We start from the raw sequence: 10,634 nt of genomic DNA on the forward strand, positions 1-10,634 counted from the left end.
ACCAAGTGACTGCACCCGGGCACTGAAAGGCTTTTGTCAAACATTGTTAAGGTTCCACAGTCCATCAAAATATGAAGCTTTAAATGATGGCAGGATATACAACTGTCAAGTCATTTATAACTTTTTTAAATTTTTATCTATTTGTTATCCATGTGCATGTGTGTTCACATGTGTGAGTGTGTGTGTGTGTGTGTGTGTGTGTGAGTGTATGAGTGTATGCTACCTGTGTGCTTTGTGCCCACAGAGATCAGAGGAGGGAATCAGATCACCTGGAACTGGAATTATACATGGTTGTGAGCTGAACTCAGGTCCTCTGGGAGAACAGTAAGTGCTCTTAACTGCTGAGCCATCTCTCCTTCCCCTACTTTTAGTTTTAATTGTGTGGTGTGTGTGTGGTTGTGTGTGTGTGTGTGTGTGTGTGTGTGTGTGTGTGTGTGNTGTGTGTGTGTGTGTGTGTGTGTGTGTGTGTGTGTGTGTGGTTGTACAGGTTAGTATGGTGTTCTTGAAGGCCAGAAGAGGGTGCCAGGTCTCCTGGAGCTGGAGTTACAGGTAAGTGAGCATCCTCTGTAAGACCAGTGCTTGCTCTTGACCTCTGAGCCATCACTACGACTCTGATCATGGGTAATGATTTTCCTCCATCAAAGTGGAATACGTTCCGCGAGGGATTACATTTCTTGCATTTCTCTAGTCTCTTGACTACTGTGTTTTTTATTGTTCATCTTCATGCCAACTCTACAAAGGTCGGCAGGTACTCAATTGTGTCTTCCACCAGTCCTTGTTGTTGTCACTCCTTGTATTTACTATCTGCTGGTGAGAGTGTGAACTGGCCCAGTCATTGAGGAGGGGAGTGTGGAGGTTCCAAAAGGGCAGAGAACACAGGAATAGAGAACTTTCCAGTATGGGGCCCTAGGTTCAACCCACAGTAAAGGGGGGGGGGGAACAAGAGCTGTCTTTGATTCTGAGAGTGGGGCTGGACAACAGCAAAGGGCAGAGGCTTATAGTCAGAGAAAGGAAACTCTGCCTATTAGGATTTATTTTACATTTATTTATGAATATGTGTCTGTGTCTGCCATGTCTGTGTGGGCCCCTGTGGGGGCCAGGAGAGGGTATCAGATTCCCTAGAGCTGGAGTTACCTGCCAGACATGAGTGGTGGGAACTGAGCTCAGATCCTCTGGAGGAACAGCAAGTTCACGCCAGCACGGAAAGTCATGGTCTTGAGACACAATCTGTAACTGTCTCAAGGCAGAGTCACGCTAGCTGTCGCTTGTGTCAGACATCAGCTGTACCCTCCACTTCCTCTTTCCAAGAAATAACTTCTTACCCAGCTTCAAGACAGGCTGGCGGCAAGCTCACTATGTATCTGAGTGTGGCCTTAGACTTCGATCTTCCTGGGATTACAGATGTGTGCCAGCCATACTGGGCTACTTTCTCCTCATTGTGACAATGTATTACTTCCTTCTGATTTCTCCCTGTCTTTCTCTTTGTTTTCAAGCAAGTTTCACTACTTGGGACTCAGTCGGCTGATGTTTCAATGTTGCCTTCTCTTGCTCGTTTGATCTTTGTTTTGTATGCCTGGCAGACTGATCGATTTCTATTGTGTTGTGGTGGTTTCGGTTGGCTGGATGGTTGGTTGGTTGGTTGGTTGGTTGTTTTGTTCTGAAACAGGCCTTACCATATGCTCGGCTTGCATGGAAATGGCCATGTAACCCAGGCTGGCCTTGAACCGACAGCAGTTCGTCTCCCTCAGCCTCCAGAGTGCTGGGGTCACAGATGTGCACACACATTCCACTTTCTGAGAAGTTCATGTAAATCTGCACAGTAAACCCCACCTGACAGGCTGTTTCACTGAAGCTTTTACTTAAAATTCACGTATCCAGTTCTGATCATTTACATTTCGAGAGGCTTTAGGAGGTCATTAACATGCATCCCACCGTACTGCGGTGCATACTGCCCTGCGCACTGCCATACTGCCCTGTGCTGTGGGTATCTGTGCACTTCAAAAAAAACACTCACTCCCATTCTCCCTCTTGCTGCTATGTAGTGACTCTCAAGAGCTAGACAATGACTCGAACAAGCCTAACTCTTCTTGTTCAATGCCAGAATAGTGCTGAGGACTTGTTTAATGCTGACACTACAAAAAATCTGAGTGAACTAGTAATTGAATGAAGAAAAAAATAACTTGTGCATGCCTATGCTCAGGACAATGTCGAGATTTTGTATATCTTCTCACTTAGTCCTTAATCCTCACTAATACTCTTGTTTGTAAGTTTTAATTAGCCCCATCTGACATACATTTATCTCTTACATATTTCTCACCACTAATTATAACTCCTTGAAGGAAGTCTATCTGATGAATTTCTGAGCTTCCTGTCTTTACTTCCTGGGCAGTAGATCTGACATAGAAGCCCTTAGTTCTGTCTAAACTAAGGTTTATCATCAACCACGGAGGCAACAACTTAATGACAAAATCTGATAGAGAAGAAAACCGTCTCCAGTGCCACATTTCACTTCATGATTGTGACAGAAGTAGTATCATTTGTTCTATTTCCTTCTAAAGAATGTACTTAGTATCATTGTCAGTTCACAAATTTTCTGCTTTCTCTTCAAACATGAAGCATGACCATAATTGTTTATTCCTCCTCCTCCTCCTCATTCTCCTTCTTTTTCCTTCTCCTTTCTTCTTCCTCCTCCTCTTCTTCCTCCTCCTCCTTCTTTCTCCTTCTCCTTTCTCCTTCCTCCTCCTCCTCCTCCTTTTTTTACAGGACCTTGTTACATAGCCTTGGCTGGCCTGGAACTTGCTATGTAGATCCTGCTTCTGCCCCCCAAGTGCTGGGATTAAAGGCCTGCACCAGCACATCTGCTCGCTCCTTTAATTCTTTATCTTGATGTGAACTCCTTGGTGACTCCTTACCCTGCATCTACAAGCCACTGGAATTACACACGTCTTATATTAGCCAGTATATAAACTAACATTATTGACAAAATTATGAGGCATGGGGTAACTAAGTGCCTTTTAGGGCTGGCAAGATGGATCAGTGGGCAAAAGACTCCTGTCCTGGCAAGGCTGATGACTTGAGCTTCATCTCTGGAACTCAAATGATAGAAAGAGAGAACCAACTCCAAAAGGTTGTATTCTGTCTTCTACATGCATGCTACAGCATAGGCAAACACACACACACACACACACCTTTTACCATGCCTTTTAGCAAAAAAAAAAAAAAAAAGATGAGTTGGCAGGCTGGAGAGATGGCTCAGCAGTTAAGAGCATCAACTGCTCTTCCAGAGGCTCTGAGTTTGAAGAAGAAGGAGGAGGAGGAAGAGGAGGAAGAGGAGGAGGAGACTTGGTGATTGCCTCTTTGGCAATCTGATAGAGCCCCTATGAGCCCTGCTTAGTTCATTCTATGAATGACTAGATCCTTAATCTTCCTTTCTTCTATAATTTGACCTTTAGTCAACTAAAATCACTTATTGGTGTTGTTAACATGTGGTTATCACCAGAAAGAAGCGTCTAAGGCACCTCACAGATCCCAAAAAATAAGAATATTTGAAGCAGATGCTGAGAATTGAATAATATAGTTGACATTTCAGAATTTCCAGTTAGGGGGAAGCATTTCAGAGATAACTTTTCTTCTTACGTATTTTGTATAAGTGTGTTTCTCAGACCTATGGCAAGGGTCTGGTGCTGGAAAAGTCTCTGGCCACACAGATAGAGCAAAAGTCATCAGTCTGCTCCCAGCCTTCTGGGCTTTGGATAACAGTTTGCACATCTCTTCCTTCTGAGAAAGAATCCTGTGTTTAACATACCAGGAAGAACTGACCACGCAGCTTCTCTCCTTGCAGCTCGTTTTCAGACGGCCACTACTCTCCAGTGGGCTGTTTTAGGCTCTGCCTTTGCAAGAGTAAGTGTAAAGGAATTTTAATTCAGCATCATGGCTGCTCTGGCAAGGGATCACATCCAAAGACCTGGGTCTGTATTAACTGAGTGGAAGACACACCTTTCATACCTCTGACTAGACTAGACATGTACCCTTACTACACACCTTTCATCCCAAGCAATGAAAGTAAGTTAGTTTGTAGACAGAAACAGCCATATTTGAAGGTGATGTTTAACTGAAGGCAGACAAAGTGACAAATCAGAGGAAGATCTGACTGAATGAGAGAGAGATAGGACACCTAACTCTCATGAGAACAGCACAGGAAAGAGAGGTGGCTTAAAGCACTGCAGAGGTGGAGGAGGGGTAGGCAGTTCTACTTGGACAGTTTTACAGAGACAGGTTACAGAGAAAACAAGCTAAATGAAGGGAAAGACAAACCAAGCCAGAGAATGAGAAGGGGCCAGAAGATTAGAATATATTTTCAAACTTAGTTGAGGCCAAACAGAGCAATTTAGTGAGAAGCCGAGAGAAGCCAGCTTGAATCAGTCAGCGTGGAGAGGAGTTTTACCATCATCTGAGTTGAACCAGTCAGCCAGAGTTCAGAAGGAGTTAGAAAGAGTTAATTCAGTAGTAAGCCTTGGAGACAACAATCACATTTGCCAAATAAAAGTTACATTTACAAGAAAGTAACCGTGAATTGGATTTAAGTTTCCTAATTTCCTTTGATGCTTTCCAGAAAAGCTAGTTGTATCCTTTAGACCTAGAAATAGCAAACAAATTCCTTCCTATTTGTAGAACCTGGAGGACTTTAACTCTGTAAGCCAGGGCTGGGAAATTTAGCAGCCAACAAATGGAATAAATTGTATGTAAATCTAATTGTCTAAAGTCATCCAAACACCAAGAACAAATTCATCCTATTTTTGGTATCAACACTGTACCCATTGTATGTCATCTGTAATCTTACCATGATTTCTTTTTTATGACAGAATTTTAAAAATTATGTTATTTATTTATTGTGTGTGCGCATGGGCATGTAGGTGGGGGGGGGTCAAAGGATAACAATCTCTCCTTATCATGTTGGACACGGGCATTGTACCAGTCTTGTCAGCAATAGTCTTAATTCATTGAACCATCTCACTGGCTCTATGGTAGACTTCTTAAAAGCAAATTCTAGACATTGTGATTTCTCCCAAAAAATACACTAGTCTCTTAAGTAAAAAACAAAACATAACCATAATATCAATACTTTCATTGAACTGAATTAGTACTCCCATCTCCTTTGCTCTATAATTTATTATGTAAATTCTTAATTCTTTCTTTTATGTGTATGAATATTTTGCTTGCATGTATGTCTGTGTACTGTGTGTGTGCCTGGTGCCCACAGAAACCACGAGAGGGCATTGGAATCCCCAGGACTGGAGGTATAGACATTGCGAGCTGCCATGAGGACCCTCTGAAAGAACAGCTTAGCTGTTGCGCCATCTCTCCAGCTGCTGATCCACACACAGTCTATTTAAACGGCTTCATTCTACACCAAAGGTGCCATTGCCTTGTGGCTGTCCTCAGTATGCATGTTGTCCCTTACATTCTATTGGCTCTTACATTCCATTTGCACAGGGAGCCAGGGCAGGACTTTTCTGTTTTCCCTAGGGTCTTTAATTTGGGCTACTGGCACAATTCTTGTTAGATCGTTGAAAATGATCTTATTAAAGGGTCACACAGGGGTCACACAGGAGATGGGTGATGAGAAAGGGAGGCACCATTATGAGAGTGACCTCAAAACATTAGGTATATCACAAAGTTCTTTCCTTGAGTCCGTTAACTTTTCAGTTTTAGTTTGGAGAGGATATTTGACCCCATGGAATTAGGAGTCCTTTCTTATATTTGCCAAATTGCTGAAGCCATTGAATATTTGTGCAAAAAATGTGTCCAAATTTGGGGCCACAGAGGAGTCTCTGTGTGAGTTATTGCTCCTGTAACTTCCACACAGCTGCCTGTGGAGAGGAGAGGGAGGGATGGGGGTCAGGTTTCTTGGATGAGCTGCAGTCAGTTTTCTGAGGATGTGGTTGATCCCAGAAAATACACAGCTAATTTATAAGAGGCTTGGAAGAAGGCAGCTGCCTTGAAGAAAACACATTGAGAATTCTAGAGGTCAAGAAATGACCTTGATCCTTGTGGGAAATTTCCACTGGTGTGTACCAAAGAAGTCTGGAGGAAGCTATGGGCCATCTGAAAGCTCCTGACAACGCTGTGCTACTTTACCTTGTAGACAAAAGGAGTTGAAAGACAATAGTCTTTAAATACAAACTCTGCTCCATACTGGCTGGAAGGAAGGCCCTCCACCCTCTGGCACTCCCGGATCCTAGGATTTAACCGTTCCTTTCAGTTTAACAGAGTCCAACAGGGTAGATACATACATCAATAAATTCTTAGATGTGAATTATTTTTATAGTCTTTGAGTCTTTAGAAGCTAATAAATCACATTAAACAGAGCCCTAGATTATCTGTCTTCCTTTTTAATGCCTCTGCAAGACCATGCATTATCTCACAGGATCGGAATGTGACAGAGTCTATTTTGAATTTTCCAACGACTCTTTTCACTTAGCTTTTCTGAGACCCAGAGTTGAAAAGAATTTGTGCAACCACAAGTCACCCCCAGTTCACTGGGCCTTTCTGTTCTGGTTTCAAAGAGGTCAGTGTCTTCTTAAGAGCCATGTGGACACTTGAGCATGTTCTCAGGAGAATGCAATCCTTGTGCTGAGAAGTTATCTACAGAGAATCCTTCACAGAGCTCTATCTAGTGATATAGAGGCATGTCTGTGGCCAAAAGATGCTCTAAGCACGTAAAGACCAGGACTGTTTCAGTGAACCCAATAAACCCTAATTAACGAGACTAGCCATTGATATGAAGACTGCTTATTTCCAATGAAACTAGCAAGACAGAAGTCTTAAAACAAAAATGTTTGCTGCCCAAACTTGTTAGGATATACAGCTGAAAGCTACATTCATTGCCATCGCCTCTGTGTGTGCGGGGAGAGATGTTGAGGGTGGGTAGTATGGTCTGTCTTTGCGTGTGTGTTTGGTGGGGTGTGGGATGTGGGGTGTTAAGTGTGGGTTGGTCAGTGTGTATGTATGTGTGGTTTGGGGTAAAGTGTATTGTGTGTTGCATGTGGTAGGGTGTAGGGTGTTGTGCCTGGGTTGTGTGGTGTGTTTATGTGTGTGTCTGTGTGTATGTCTGTGTCTGTGTCTGTCTGTCTGTCTCTCTTCTCTGTGTGTGTGTTTGGTGGGGTGTGGGGTGTGGGGTACTGAGTGTGGGTGTTGTGGTGTGTATGTATGTGTGGTTTGAGGTGAAGTGTTGAGTATAGTTTGTGATATGTATGTGTGTGTGATGGGTTGTGTGGTCTGTGTGTCTGTGCACGTGTGTGTCTGTGTGGTGTACATAAACATTCCTGTGTGGATAGGGATGCATTCCTCATGACGGTGTCTGTTGAATGGCCTGCCTCTATCCCTCTCTCCCTTACTGCTTTGAGACAGAATCTCTCTGCCACTGAACTTGGAGCTCATCATTTTGGCTAAACTGGTCACACAGCCCTTGGGATTCTGCCTGTCTCTGCACTGGGGATAAAGGTGTAGGCTGTTATACCCACCTTTTATGTCGGTGCCAGGGATACAAACTTGGATCATTGTACACAGCAAGCACTTTACTCACTGAGACACCTCCCCAGACCTTGCCACTGCATCTCCCTTCTTGATTCTTGGCCTGTAATAGTACTTAGGATATGCACAAGCATCCCCTCAGAAGTGGCTTTTGGCATCTGCTTCCAAATTGCAAGTACAGCATGCCAGTCCTGAGGAGGGTGTGTCCGTGTATACGTGTGCCTGCATTTGCCTTAATGAATGTTTAGAAATTCAATTCAGGTGGCTGGCAATGTGGCTCAGGAGATAAAGGTGATTGCCACCAAGTCTAATGACCCAAGCCCCATCCCTTGAGGAGTGAATCACCTACAAGTCTTCTCCACAAATTATCTTCTGACCTCCACAAATGTGCAGCAGCATATGAGTGCTCCCCTTTGCCCATTAATAGCAGTCATGTATCCTTCTCTCTACCCAGCCCCTGATAACCAAATTCTGTCTCCATGAGTCTATTTTAGCTATCTAATGTTAGTGGAATCATCCAGTGTGTGTCTTGTTTCTGTAACTGGCTTATGTCAGTTGTGACAATGTCCTCATTGCCCATCCCTGTTTTAGAATTTCCATCCCCTGGACTGGCGAGATGGCTCAGCGGGTAAGAGCACTGACTGCTTTTCAGCAGGCCCTGAGTTCAAATCCCAGCAACCACATGGTATCTCACAACCACCTGTAATGAGATCTGACACCCTCTTCTGGTACATCTGAAGACAGCTACAGTGTACTTAGATATAATAATAAATAAATCTTAAAAAAAAAGTAGCCGGGCAGTGATAGTGCATGCCTTTAATCCCAGCACTTAGGAGGCAGAGGCAGGCAGATGTCTGAGTTTGAGGCCAGCCTGGTCTACAGAGTGAATTCCAGGACAGCCAGAGCTACAAAGAGAAACCCTGTCTCGAAAAACAAAAACAACAAAAAAAACAAAACAAAACAAAAAAAGAATTCCCATCCCTTAAAGGCTGACAGTTATTCCATTATCCCCTCCTCTGTGCACAGACACCTGGCTGCTTCTAACTGTTTTTTAAAAGTATTCATTTATTTTATTTATTTGAGTTCACTGTAGTCTTGGTCTTCAGACACACCAGAAGAGGGCTTCAGATCCCATTAAAGATGGCTGTGAGCCACCATGTGGTTGCTGGGAATTGAACTCAGGACCTCAGGAAGAGCAGTCAGTGCTCTTACCCGCTGAGCCATCTCTCCAGCCCTGCGTCTAGCTTTCTGGCTACTGCTATGAGTTTGTGCACAAAGATGTTTTTGAGATCTTGCTTTCTATTTTGTAAAAAACTTATGTGTATAGATATTTTGCAATTTATAAGCAAAATTGTCTTCAAAAGGCCATGGAGAATCTCCCAGGTGATAACTGACAGTACACGTTGGGCCCATCTTAGATGTCATTTATTCTGACAGGTAATGCTTGCTTTTTTACCAATCTTGTGAGACAAGCTGTCTTGGTTACTTTTTCCTGTGGCTGTGATAAAGTACTCTGACAAAAGCTACTGACGGGTATACAAACTTTATTTTGCCTCACAGTTCAAGCACATGGTCTTCCATGATGGAAAGTCAACTGTAGGAGCTGGTAACATGGCGCCCATACTCAGGAGACAGCGAGTGGTGTCCTCAGCTCACTTTCTGCATTTTATGCAGTTAGGGGAATACTGCCATTCCCTGTGGCCAAGTCTTTCTATTTCAATTAACCTAAGAAAGCCTTCACAGGCATTTCTAGAGGCTAACCTAAATTTCAGTCCCTCATAAGTGTGAATGGAGGCTTGTCTCCTAGGTACCTTAAGTTGGCCATATTAACCATCACACACGAAGTGGGTTTTTGTTTCTAAGGATTTATTTATTTATTTTATATAAACACACTGTAGCTGTCTTCAGACACACCAGAAGAGGGCATCAGATCTCATTACGGATGGTTGTGAGCCACCATGTGGTTGCTGGGATTTGAACTCAAGACCTTCAGAAGAGCAGTCAGTGCTCCTAACGGCTGAGCCATCTTTCTAGCCTACGAAGTGTTTTCTTTTGAAAATGATTTAGTAAGAAGCAGTTTGTTCAATGTCCCATCATTTGCAAATGGCAGAGAGAGGTTTTTTTGTTGTGTTGTGTTGTTTTGTTATGCAGATATACAGTTTCCCCAACACCTTTTGTTGAAATAGTTCTTTTCCTTTACAATAAAAGTGAGCTTTTGTTGCAAGTCTTCTGATCATCTTTGTAGGAGTTTATGTGTTCTGTGATTGAGCTGATGATCTGTGTCTATCTTTAGGAATTACCATGGTTTTGTAGTTATCAGAAATCAGGAATCTGAGACCTCTGTGTTTTGTATGGCTTTTTTTCTTCTTCCCAATTTCCAGGTTGTATTGGCTATTTAAGGCTCTTTGAGATTCTATACACATTTAGGCTAGATTTTCCTATTTCTGCACAAAGGCCACTGTGGTGCTGATAGGATCAGCAGATCACCTTGAATATTACAGGCTTTTAAAAAAATAAGCATTAAGCCTTTTACACAATAAACATGGGCTTTTTCCTCTTGTTGGTGTCTTTATCCAGCGTTTTATAGTTTCCAGTGTAAAAGTGATTTTTTTATTTCCTTGTTTTAGCCTCCTGTTTGTGATACTGTGAATGGAAATTTTTGTAATTTCCTTTTGGAACAGTTCTTGCTTAAGTTTAAAAAACACAGCTGGTTTTTGTGTATGTTGTAGCTTGCAAGCTTGCTGAAGTTCTTACTTTTCCTGTGTGTGCACTGGCAGGTGCAGTCCTTATGTTTTTCTGCATACAGGATCCTGTTGATGAAACTGGAAAAGATTAGGAGGTGTGGCCTTGCTGGGACAAGTGCATCACTGAAGGTAGGCTTTGAAGATTCAAAAGACTTGTGTTGTTTCCAGTGTGCTCTCTGCTCTCTGTTTGTGGATAGAGATGTGAGCTCTCAACTGCTGCTCCATCTCCATGCCTGCCTGCCTGCCTCCCTGCTGCATGCCTGCCTGCCTACCTGCTGCCTGTCTGCTGCCTTCCTGTCTGCCTGCCTGCCTGCCTGCCTGCCTGTCTGCCTGTCTGCCTGTCTGCCTGTCTGCCTG

The sequence above is a fragment of the Mus caroli genome, chromosome 16, assembly GCF_900094665.2.
Source record: "Mus caroli chromosome 16, CAROLI_EIJ_v1.1, whole genome shotgun sequence".
Taxonomy (NCBI): domain Eukaryota; kingdom Metazoa; phylum Chordata; class Mammalia; order Rodentia; family Muridae; genus Mus; species Mus caroli.